This window comes from Trachurus trachurus, assembly GCF_905171665.1.
Source record: "Trachurus trachurus genome assembly, chromosome: 15".
Lineage (NCBI taxonomy): Eukaryota > Metazoa > Chordata > Actinopteri > Carangiformes > Carangidae > Trachurus > Trachurus trachurus.
In genome coordinates this window covers 11,731,490-11,743,295 of record NC_139906.1, presented here as the reverse complement: position 1 = coordinate 11,743,295, position 11,806 = coordinate 11,731,490, and positions in this window count along the sequence as shown.

The window sequence follows — 11,806 nt, the reverse complement described above, 5'->3', positions numbered from 1 at the left end:
ACAGAGATAATGTTTTTTTTTTTGAGAGCGTTATTTCTATCCATAGATATGATCAGGAATAGAATAGCTTGTCATTCATTTCGACCCTCAAGGTCTTAAGGCAGAGACTCGGTTCATATCAATTATTACATTTGATGCAAAAGTTCACGATCCCTGGAGCTGTCATCTGTATGAAGCGATATAACAGTGGAGCAGAGCAAGTTAATATTTTCCGTTTTCATTTCATGCTTTAAGGTGAATAGGAACTCTGCACTAAGCTGAAATGATTGTCATATACAGTGTGCTGGACTTCCCTTTATCTGCGTTGGTTAAAAAACACATAAAAGATATTGTAAATGTGTTAAGAATTACAATATTTGCATTACAGTTTCAACAACATGGCACCACTGCAGTTGTTTTTGGTTGCTCGTTCATCAATTGAGATGCACAGTAGCATCAAAAAACAAATGTGCTTCAGCTCACAGCATTAGTCATCTGTGTAAGCACATTTGTTTATTTGCCTGCTGCTGCACATTATAAAAACGATGGGACATGTTTTTGAGAGAGTGGACACTTCATCTTTCAAAACGATTTGAGTCGAAACAGGCCATCTTTATTTAATATGATCATTCATCAACTCATGATGGCCAACAAGCTTCTCAACTATTAGTTTTCACCAAAAAAAAGGATCATTTTTACCATGGCCCTGAGGATGACAATGTCTGTCTGTCTAGCATTCAGTCAACCACACTGGAATATTTCAACAGTGGAGTGGAGTGCCATTAAGTTTTGTACATACATTTGTTGTTGAGATTGTACGAAATTAAATCTGGTTTAGATACTCACATGCCCTGCAAACTTGCTGTAACTGGCATCATCAAGTCAGATTTTCAATTTGACTTATGAGTGAATACCTAAAAAAAAAAAAAAAAAACTAATGACATTTGCTGTAACCTAAGAATTGTGTTAGTAGTGGACTGAGTTAATCCATCCATCCTTGAAGTCTATGGGCTTCTGACTGAGGTTATGTCGCTGGGTAAGACACGCACACTTTTTTTTACTTTAAAAAGGGTTAGATGATACTGAAGAGGTTTTTATTATCTCACCTGTCCACTTTTGTAACCTGACTGTGTTTATACTCAGACTTTTGCAAACTGCTTGTGTTAGGAAAAAGGTAGTGTTTTTTTTTTTAGAAGACATAAGCACAGAAAGTTAAATTACAAATTGAAAATGTAGGTGAGGTCATGTGACTAGAGTAAAAGGTGGTGTTCATTTGTTGGTATTGTTGTCAAAATGTGTATTCCAAATATGTCATCCCTGTAGGACTTTGCTGCCCTGATTTTAGTGCTAAATAGCAACACATAGCAATAAACATTGTACCAGCTTAAGGTCAGTGTGTTAGCATTGACATGGAGAGCATTTAGCTCATACTGTAGTTGTTTACAACCTCCCAGAGCTGCCAGCTTCACTGTAAACTCTAAACTGCCTGTATGTGAGATGTTTTTCATGTCTCTGCTTGGCCAAAAGTCATGAGCAAATTGGTCGTTTTCTATCTTCTCCATGGTCCGGTACAAACATCCAAGAAAAGTCCACTCTCTGATGCTGTTGAAGCTGGTGTCAGTCTTTGGTCAATAAACAGTATTTATCTGGTGAGCACTGAAAGAACACAAAAAAACACCAAATTTAGCACGGTTGAATCTGCCATTTATACTCAATAACATACAATGAATTGTGCTCTGAACAGTCAACAAACTGGAAATAACACATTTCACACCATGTTTGTATTTTCACTCATGGAAAATGACAGCCTTTTCCTCAACCCTCCACAACAAGCTTTTCATTTTTTAGTGTGCTGTGGACATTGTTTCAATTATCCCTCTCCACAGTAGAGGATGACAGCATGCAAAAAGTACCGCATGCCACAAATTTGTGATGCTCAGTATATTTCAGGGATGTTTTCTTTCCCCTGCTTTTCCGAAAAATGTCTTGTCTACATTAACTTCAGACAGTGTCTTCCTACATTTCCTGGAAGGACTTTCAACAACTTGTAGGAAAAAGCATGAAATTGTTGAATTTAGTTGTAAATTTAGCCGTGAGAGAACCACCAATGATACTGACAGGTATAGCAATGGTATAATGAAACCAAGATAGTGATAGGGGCTTTTCTCACCCCCCCAAAAAAGATGGATGTCTTTTCAATTGCATCATGGTCTATTAAAGGTGCTGCTGCTGGAGGAGAAACTGGCATCTGTGCTGTAATGATCTATCACATGCAGCCTGTGCTTATGATAGATTCCCTGCCTGCATATTGGTGATGCAGACTGTTGAGTCTAAAAGAGAAAATTGTGTGTAAATAACCCTATAACTTGATGATTATGTTGCTTTAGATGACTGAAACTGCTTTGTTGTCAGTACACAATGTCTCACATTCAAGACAAAGCCAGTAGAAAAAGACTCTGAACTGCAAACAAGTGGCAAATAGTTTTAGTAGTGTGCATTTTGTGCCACTTGTTTTGCTGTTTCCTGCTTATGAACTGTGCTTATCCTCAACAAGGTCGGTGTACAAATGACTTCCCGGGTGCATTTTGCAGTTTAAAATGAATGTCTTTTGGACAGAAGATGATGCCCGGATTGGTTTTTTTTCTACTTCTAATTCAAAGAACATAATGCTCAATCAAAGCCTGACGCATTCGCTCACGATTTCAACAAGGGCCAAGCAGAGGTAATAAGCAGAAAAACACTTCATATATTCTCAACCCTCAAACAAAGCGTCCTGGAGGATAATTACAACAATCAGTAATTCAGTCATCATGTGTTTCATTTGCATTGTTATCCTCCTCTGCTTTTCTCAGTGTGGCACCATCTTCTGGTCCAACCCAGCTGTGTATATGAAGTGGTTTTCAAGCTTATTACACCTGTTGGGCCTCTGATCATTGTGTTGGGCTTCAACGTGACGTCTGTGAATAAAGAAGAAGAAAAGTCCATGTCTGTTTACGATAAAGTTACTTTCTCACACACTTCTATGGCCTAAAAACATAAATAACTGGGTGTTGAGGCCCAAACCAACAGAATATCATCCGATTTATTGTTTCAGGAGTGGATGATATTCACGATTTCGTCTGTTGGTAAAAAACTACATTTTTAGGTTAGAGAAGAGCCAGTTGTGTTTAAAATGTGAATGACAGCTGCCTACAGACATAAAATAAACATAGGTGGTTCTTATTTATAATTAATCTGCCCTTTCATTTTGATGGTGGACGAGTTCTGCCCAGCAAATATTGAATTTCAAATTCCCTCATAATGTGCTCTTGACCAATGCAGTGAAGGTTGGAAAATTAGTTACCTGAAGATACAGAAGGTAATAATGCTGAACTGAGGAGTACAACATGCCTAGAGGCTGTTCATCTCTTCCCCGCTCCATTCAGGCTCTAGCGAACACACCATTTTTTAAAATACTTTATAAGAGTTTCTGTGTGTTGTCTCAGAACGATATGCACCGCAACGAGTTTGTGCTAATTAAAAAAAAAAAAAAAAAACAGCACACCATATCCCTGGATTCCTTATTATACACCTGGAAGACATTTGGATTTCCGTGATTAATGCAAAGAGATGAAAGGTGTTCACAGGACTCAGAGTGGAGAGCGAAGGACTTCGGTTAGAAATATTCACATACTGTAGAAATCACAGTAAGTTCTCCCGCAGCTAGAAGTTGTAATCGGTAAGGCTAGAAGCAAATAGACTACGCTAGGGAGGTACTGGCCTACTAGTTTGCCTCACTCTAAACTGCTAACACTCTCACAGGGAATTAACTGCTTGTGTGCAAGTGTCACCGGCTTAGAGGAAAATCCAAAATCCAAAACAGGGTCCTGGAAGAAAGAAAAAAAAAGTTTCACAGAGTAAAAGCTCTTAGACGGTTGGTTCGGTTTAGTGTGTTAAGCAAATCCTAAGCAGTCCAGCAGTGAATCCATTCAGGCAAAATAAAATGCAAAAACACATTCCACTTAGCGACAGAGGAGACAAAACAATCCCAGATCAATGATTTCCTTTGTTAAAAGCATAACCACAAACTTTTCCTCACCCCTGGGTGCTAAACTGTTTTTACTTTATTTTTTAACCATGAAAAAGTTCCACAGTTCTTTTCTTCCTCCTTCTCCACACTTTGTTGTTTGTCTACCTTTGTACAGGAAAAGATGCATCTCAGGAGGATCGCTGCTTTACCTATTTTTCATAACATTATGAAATTTCATATAAATGTTGGCCACCATCCACTGTATTATTTCAGTGTAATTCTGCATTTATCATCCATCCATCTTCAATCCATGCATCCACTTACAAACCCATAACACTTTATTTCACCCACTCTATTTAAGTACTGTATAAAAATGGACAGAAACACAATTGAGCTGAACTGGGTCACTCTCGCCAGTTTCATTTTTAGCCAGTTCCATTCAAGTGCATCACTACAAACAGCAACACACGACCCTCTCTCAGCTCCAAACGGCAGACAGATAGATATACTGAACACTCAGCAGCTCAGGTTTCAGATATTTCCCTGGTGGGGACTGGGAGCAAAACAAAGCTATCAGAGATGGAGTGTTGGACTTTCACTCGTCAGGTGGTCAGAGACACGACTTCATATGAATGTTAACATTGCTTTGTGTCTGCAAGATGTGCAATTAATAAAACACATCATATCAAGAAGGTATACATACTGTACAGTATGGCATTCTTCTGTTTACAGCTTTGCTCCACTTGTGCTCTTTTAACTTACAATCATGCGTTCTTTTAATACACTTGAAGCACCTTTGTTGAAATGTCAACCCCTGTGATTATTTTACTTTTGTATAATCTTGTAAATGTGTCGTAAGCTTGTAATGTTTCAGATGCAAGCAAATGTTTCCTCAAAGGAGTTTTGTAAATTTGAATGTGAATTTCAAATTGAAATGTAAATTGTAATGTGAAATAAAGTATGAAAAAAAAAGCTTTGCTCCACTTGTTCCATAGCAATGATGGTAGTAAGGCATGCAGATAGCAATGTCAACATTTGCTAACCTCATTAAGTAAGTCAGCTAATGTTATTAGGTCTACTCTAGCCAGTCACTGAGGAGAATATTAATTAACATTAACATTATGTAGTCATCAACGTTACTTACACACAGACAAGAAGGAAGTTCTGGGTCAAGCTGGTTCCCTGTAGCAGTTCATACAGGGTCCTCCATCTCGTTCAGCCACAACACTATTGGCTCCGCTGGGAAAGTAATTCAGACTTGGACTTATCCGCTGGGACTGGTCACAAGAATGATACTTACAGAGCTGGAGATGGAGCTGGTTGAAGAAAAAAAAAAAAAAAAAAACGGTGTCTATTTTGACAGGAGGGACTCACATGCACTAAGACACACACACACACACTCAGTCAGTCCAGCTACCAGAACAAAGAACAGAGAAACTTACACAGAGTTGTCAACCGTTGATTAACTTTATCGACTTGCTATGGATTCTTTCTTAGAGAATGTATAATTGTTCACAAAAACATCAATAAACACTAGAGATGCATTTGTATCAGTGTGCAGCCACATTATAGCATAATTAAGTGTTTACATACTGCTAAACAGTGAGGTTAACATGTTGCCGAAAAGATTTATCAACACAAAGTGAGTCAAACACGAAAAACAACTCTTTATGTCCCAAACCCCGGGGCTTGCAACATTTCCTTTTCATGTTTTACATTAAAAGGATTCAGCAAATCCTCCAGAATATTTCTTTTTATTCCCTCTGCACTCCATAGTGTGAAGTGTTGTAGTCTCCCAGGAGGGTTGTGTTCTCAAAATCAGCTTCACTCTATGTGGTGAGTTCAACAAAACGCGTAACCTACATTTCACAGCTCATACTGTATATCCATGTTTCCCTATAGCATGTTCCAACTTCCACTGTCTGCTGCTGCTGCGTTCGTGAACATAACGACACTCTGTGTTAATAGGATGATGTTCAGTTCTGCTTTATTACATGTCTCTCCTCTCCCCCCCTGTGAAGTCTGGGCTCTGAAGTCGAACCTTTGCAAAGCGATTAGCCACCTTCCCTGCGACACTGAACGTTTGACATGAAGAGGATCTTGGCATGTTCTCCGCGGTGCGTCTTTGTGATGTCTGTTCCCCTCGGTGATACAGCCTCACAGGGAACCCTGCCACAGGAGAGGATTAATATTAATTCTCCCCAAAATTACTCAGAGATTCAATTATGCAATATAATACAAAACATATACCCTAATCTTTTAGGTCTGTTTTACTTCCTACACACAGAAAAGACAAAAATAAAAAAGAATCTCCCAGTTGAAGCAGCATTGTCTGACACAGCTTTTTTTTTTTTTACTCTTACGCAGCTGTAGCTTTTTCTCTGTATTGTGGGTGTAAGGGTAATGACATCTGGGAGATATTGCCACTGCTGATGTATAATACAACTAATACTTCGCCATGCCAATGCAGCTTCAGTATGAAAAGCCTTTTTCACCTTGTCATCTATGCGCTGCATTAAAAGTTTTGCCTAGCTGAACGCCAGCCTCGGGGGAAGTATCACAGGGATCATTAGATCAGAAAAAAAGGAGATCTTCAAACTCTGTTTAGAGGCTTGTGCTGCTAATGTTTTGGTTTATTTTTCAGAAGCCACAGGGGTCTTTGCTAGTTGGTCTGGCATCCCCTCAAATGTTTCACATAGGCAGTTAATAACACAGATCTCCAGCAAAAAAAAAAAACCATCCAGGCCAAGTTAAAAAGAAGTTTTATCAATATACTGTTGATTTCTTTTATATAGCCTATAAATTTTCCCTTGTAGCATCAATTAGTGAGAGTGCGATTGACAAGACGTCACCAGGTTTTGTTAACACATTCACATTTACTCGTTTGGCTGACGTTTTAATTCAAAGCTACTTACAAGTGAAGGACAACAGGTTCAGCGCGGCAGTAGACATTTAAAGTGAGCACTAAATCTGTTCAATAAGGCGAAGTGCAAAGGAGATCAGGTAAAGAAAGTGCATAGTAAGTGCAAGCTGACATGTTGGTGTGTGTTCATGTTAGAAGTGTGCAGGTCTGTGGTGACAGCAAAGCAATCGAAACCACTTAAGCATGCTGGTGGTGTTAACACCAGAGTTTAGGAAAAGTAAGTAAAGATTTGCCTGCGCCCAAAACTAACAGAAAAGAGTATGTAAATCAGGTTGATGACATAGGCCACATAAAACCAACGGCAGACAGTAAAGCTTTGTAAATGTAAATTTTCAATCTGAATCACCAATTCCATCCTCATGGCAACTTTTGCACTATTTCTTCTGCGAGTCCATCTTGAAACACAATGACATGATCTTGCAACTGCGGCTTCTAAACACTGCTGATGAAAAAAAAAAAAAATTCAGTGAGTAATCAATCAATCAGAAATTTGCAGCACTGCAGACCCGCAGAGTCCCTGAACTTTTGGAAAGTAGCCTATGTTTTAGGGGGATAGATAAATTACCCTGGAGCTAAGTTTAGACCCCGCTTCTGTAGGTGAAATGCTCTTAATTCCTCCAAAGGTTTCTGCGGAAAGTTCCCGTGGTGGAAATGAGGCTAAGTAGTCATAAGTAGCTGGATTGACTAATGAGCTACAGATTTTTGGAGAAACAAGAGACATTCATGAAAGATGAACCTAATGCAGACAGTTAAGAAATAAATGATCTTTTGAATAAACTGTGAACTTGACTTACCATCCTGTTAGCGAGCAAACAAACAAACTTGTGAACTAATTTGTCCCACTGGGAGTTATGCTAATACGTTTCATAACTAACCCTTTAATAAGCCTTTATTGAATGAAATGAGAGATTAGATCAAAATGCCAGGGGAGAGTGAACCATCCGGTGTTGAGAAATTAAGGGAAAACTCAATACAATATTCAAGCCTGGTTAGCATGTCAGCAGTTTGCTCACCAGATACACTATTAACTAGATCTGTGATTTAGCTACTGGAAGAGATTTGTTAGATTTTCTTTTTGACATCACTTGAATCCTCTCTGCCTCTGCAATAGGTACATTAAGTGGAGTAACTGGTTTTTGGAGCTCAATCCGTAGGGACTAAATGTCAGGACATCCTGGCCTCTGCTGCATCGATTTTTACTATTCTTTTTTAAAAATATATTTCCTGAGAGTCCCTCGACTTCCAAAAGTGAAATACTATATCACCACAGCCTCTTTAGAAAAAAAGATAGCTCTGGAGAAATCTTACACTGAAGAAATCCTGGAACTATGTTGTACCCTATTATCTATCTAGTGTGAAAATAAATGTGTTACAGTAGTTAAACATGGCAGGAGGAATTACGGGGAGGAACCTTGGCGGGCTAGGGATCTAACATACCTCTAAGATAACGGAAACCGAGATAAGAAACTGCCTGATTCAAATCTCGGCAGCCTGGGATTTTTTGCTGCATGCCATCAACTTCTCTCTCTCTGGCTCTCTCTGTGCTTTCTGCAAGTTCCCACGATCATGGTCTAGTGAAGGCAATACACAGAGGAAAAAAAAAAGAGATGGCACTGACTGTGAGAAAACATTTCGCAATAGCATTGGTTGGAACAGTTGAGGAGTACAAAGCAGGAGAAATCCTGTTTATTGCTATTATATATTCCTTCTGATGGACAAATTTCTCTTTATCTTTCCCTTGATCTTTTGATCTCTGGACCGACACACATGCACAGATGCTTCGAAAAAGCAAGTGTCCCTGAGCTCCTCATCACGTTCTTACAAACCCAGCCCACACACTTAGCCTCCTCTTGCAGCTACCAGGCTCACAATCACTCGTGTAAAAGGAAGAAGATTCAAAACGTTAAAGGGAGTCAGAGGTAGATTATTATCCGGCTGCTAATTTGTGAGAGAGGGTGTTTGGGTTGCGCTGTGGGAAACTCCTCACTGCTGTATGCATGTGCATGTATCCGTGAGGAAACAGATGTGTGTAGGCCTCTATGTCTTCAATTTGTGCAATAAGTTAAAGAACTTTCACCCAGGATCAACTGAGGGACCTTGCAATGACATCTGTCTCAAATGAGCAACCGTCCGTGTCCTTTACACACACAGACACAGATGGACAGACATAAACACGCACATCCAAACTGCAACCCTGCCGACCCCACACAACACTCATCAACCTTCACCATGCTGCAACAGACACAGAGAGAAGGCTGACAGAGCCCGGAGGTGGAGAATAGCAAAAGGCAGAGGCAGTGTGCGGGGTAGTAATACTACCACTCTGCTCTGCTCCTCATCTGGCTCGCCTGTGGACAAAGCCCATCCATTAGAGTGCAGGTCACGCACACCCAGGAATACAGATGGGCTGGTGAGTCTTTCTGCCCTGCTACTCAATGATTTGAGGGGTGAGATTAAACAAGAGGAGCTATACCTGCACGTGCATGAGAAGAGAGGGATGTGCAGAGCGGCTTTGTTTTGTCAGGATGTGAAGGTATTTGTGGCAATGTGTTTACACGTTTCATACAATGTATACGTGCACCTACTGTTGTGCTTTTGTACACTGCCTCTATTGTGAGGTGTTTGCAGGGCCTGTGTGTGTGTTTTTATTTTTTACACCTGGGTAACTGTGTGTCTGCCTGCAAAAAATATGTATGTGTGTGTGTGTGTGTGTGTAAATAAGACACCAGTAACAGCATCCGTTTAGGGTGCAAAGCACAGTGTGGTGTAGCAGCATAATGGGACGGCAGCGGTGGACAAACTGAATAAATCCCAGTAAAAGCAAAATCATCCAGGCCTTGTACACAAATCATTGAACACGGACTCTATCGGCGCCCAGCAGCGTGGTCAAGTGCAGAGTTCCTCATTCAGCTGACAGTGTGATGCTCAGAGGTGGTTCTGGGTTCTCCTGCAGTGTCAAGATAATACACTCACTTCTGCTTCCCTCTTTAGCCTCTGACTCAATTGGACCTGACGTGTAAATTTAAACACATGAGGGAAAGAATGGTATGATAGTTCAGTTTAGCAGTGGCGTGAAGAAATTAAAAATCTGTTCACAAGTTCAGTTCACTCACGGTTTTTCAGAGGTAGATATTGCACATCTTCAATTTATGTTTTTGTCAAATATATATTTTACCTTTTTTTTTTTGTTGCAAATTAAAATATGATCTCATCTTGAAATAAATATGCAATACATTATAAATGCCCCAACAGACAGAATAAAGCTCACTCCTCCATTAGCAGCTACAATAATAAGTGCTGCTTACATGTTACTGCATTATTAATAATAATCCAATAATACAATAACACTGTAAGAAGACAGTCTGCATAATAAGTACTTGTACTTTCAGCTGCAGCATATCTGCACTATAGGTTAGTTCCAGATAAATGCATTACATGATCCTCTTTGACAAACATTTGCAAAAAGATACTGTGCCAACTGCCAAGATTGTGTGGAAATGGGAAAAGCAGGGAAACCAAGCAAACACAAGTGCTTCACTTCTGCATTAGTTCCCCCCTTAAACATAATTAAAACATTAATATTTATGGATATAGTGTTGTATTGTTAATGAAGTTTTTAACTCGTACTTGACTAACTATGCAGTCATACAGCCGTCCTCAGTTGCCCTGTGAGATGAGCATTTACAGGTCATATGATCTGTTGGTTGTGGTCTGTTCACAGGATTTGTTATGAAGCTGCTCAGAGAATCACTGCATTTCTACATTTTCACCTTAATCTCTTAACTCCTATGACAAACATGATCTTCAGACCAAGTCTCAAAAAAAGTTCCCACATTGATTTTTGAAACCGTTTGTCCGTCACAGCCAATTGAAAACGGTGGTGAAGCCTTCAATGTGAGGTCGTATCTCAGCCACGGTTTAATCGCATCACAACGCTGTTGCCTTTTGACCTCAAGGACGCAAAATGCAATAAAAAAGTTCCAATTTGCTTTATAGAAAACTTAAAATGGACATTTGATTTTCTAACGCGTTCATTCACCACAGCCAATCAAACCCTGCCAAAGCATCACACAGGAAGTGATGTCAAATCTCAACACTTTCTAATTCAAATTGGCCAATGATCTTGGAAACCCATTTTGAGGAGTCAGTTGGCCTCTATGGGTAGTGCATTAAATAAAGATACATTTCACTTGGTTTGCAATCTTACTATACGTTTAGACAGCACTAGAAAATGGTAAACTCAGACTCACTGCTGTATAGTGGCTCTTAGGGAGAGTAGTGAGTGTGAGAGCCCGGCCTTGTTTCCTGTAAGACTCTTAAAGGTCCTGCCGTCCTAATTGATGCAGCTGCCATGTTGGGTTTTTATTGGAAAGCATTTCTTTTTCTGCTGCTCTTTGGACAACCTTTGCTCAGTCTTTATCGAAGCTGGCACAGATAATGTCCAGACCAAGACTCACAGAAGTCATCACATGGATTTTTGATTTTGCGAAAGCGTTCAAGCGTAACGGCTTGACCGGTCGATATTGGCAGCAATGGCGCCAAACAAGAAATCAAGTCATATCTCAGACAATCTTTAATCAACTGACATGAAACTTGCTGTGAGTGCTTGTAACCATGCCCTAAACATTATGACATGTTTCCATGGCAACTCTGGCCTGCTTGGCCCCCCAACGTAGGTACTATCCCTGCTCACAGCTCCATTATGGAATTGCTGGAAACAACAGATCTGACTACTTCTTCCTCCAGTTCTGTTTCTTGTGCCCAAATCCGTTAATAGAGACATGAGTGGAAGCTTATCCTTGAAGAACTGTGTTGTTCAACACTTGAAAAGCTCTGATTTGGATGGAAATTCACAGCCAGATCATCATGGTATATTTTCTCTTAAATCTTGACCC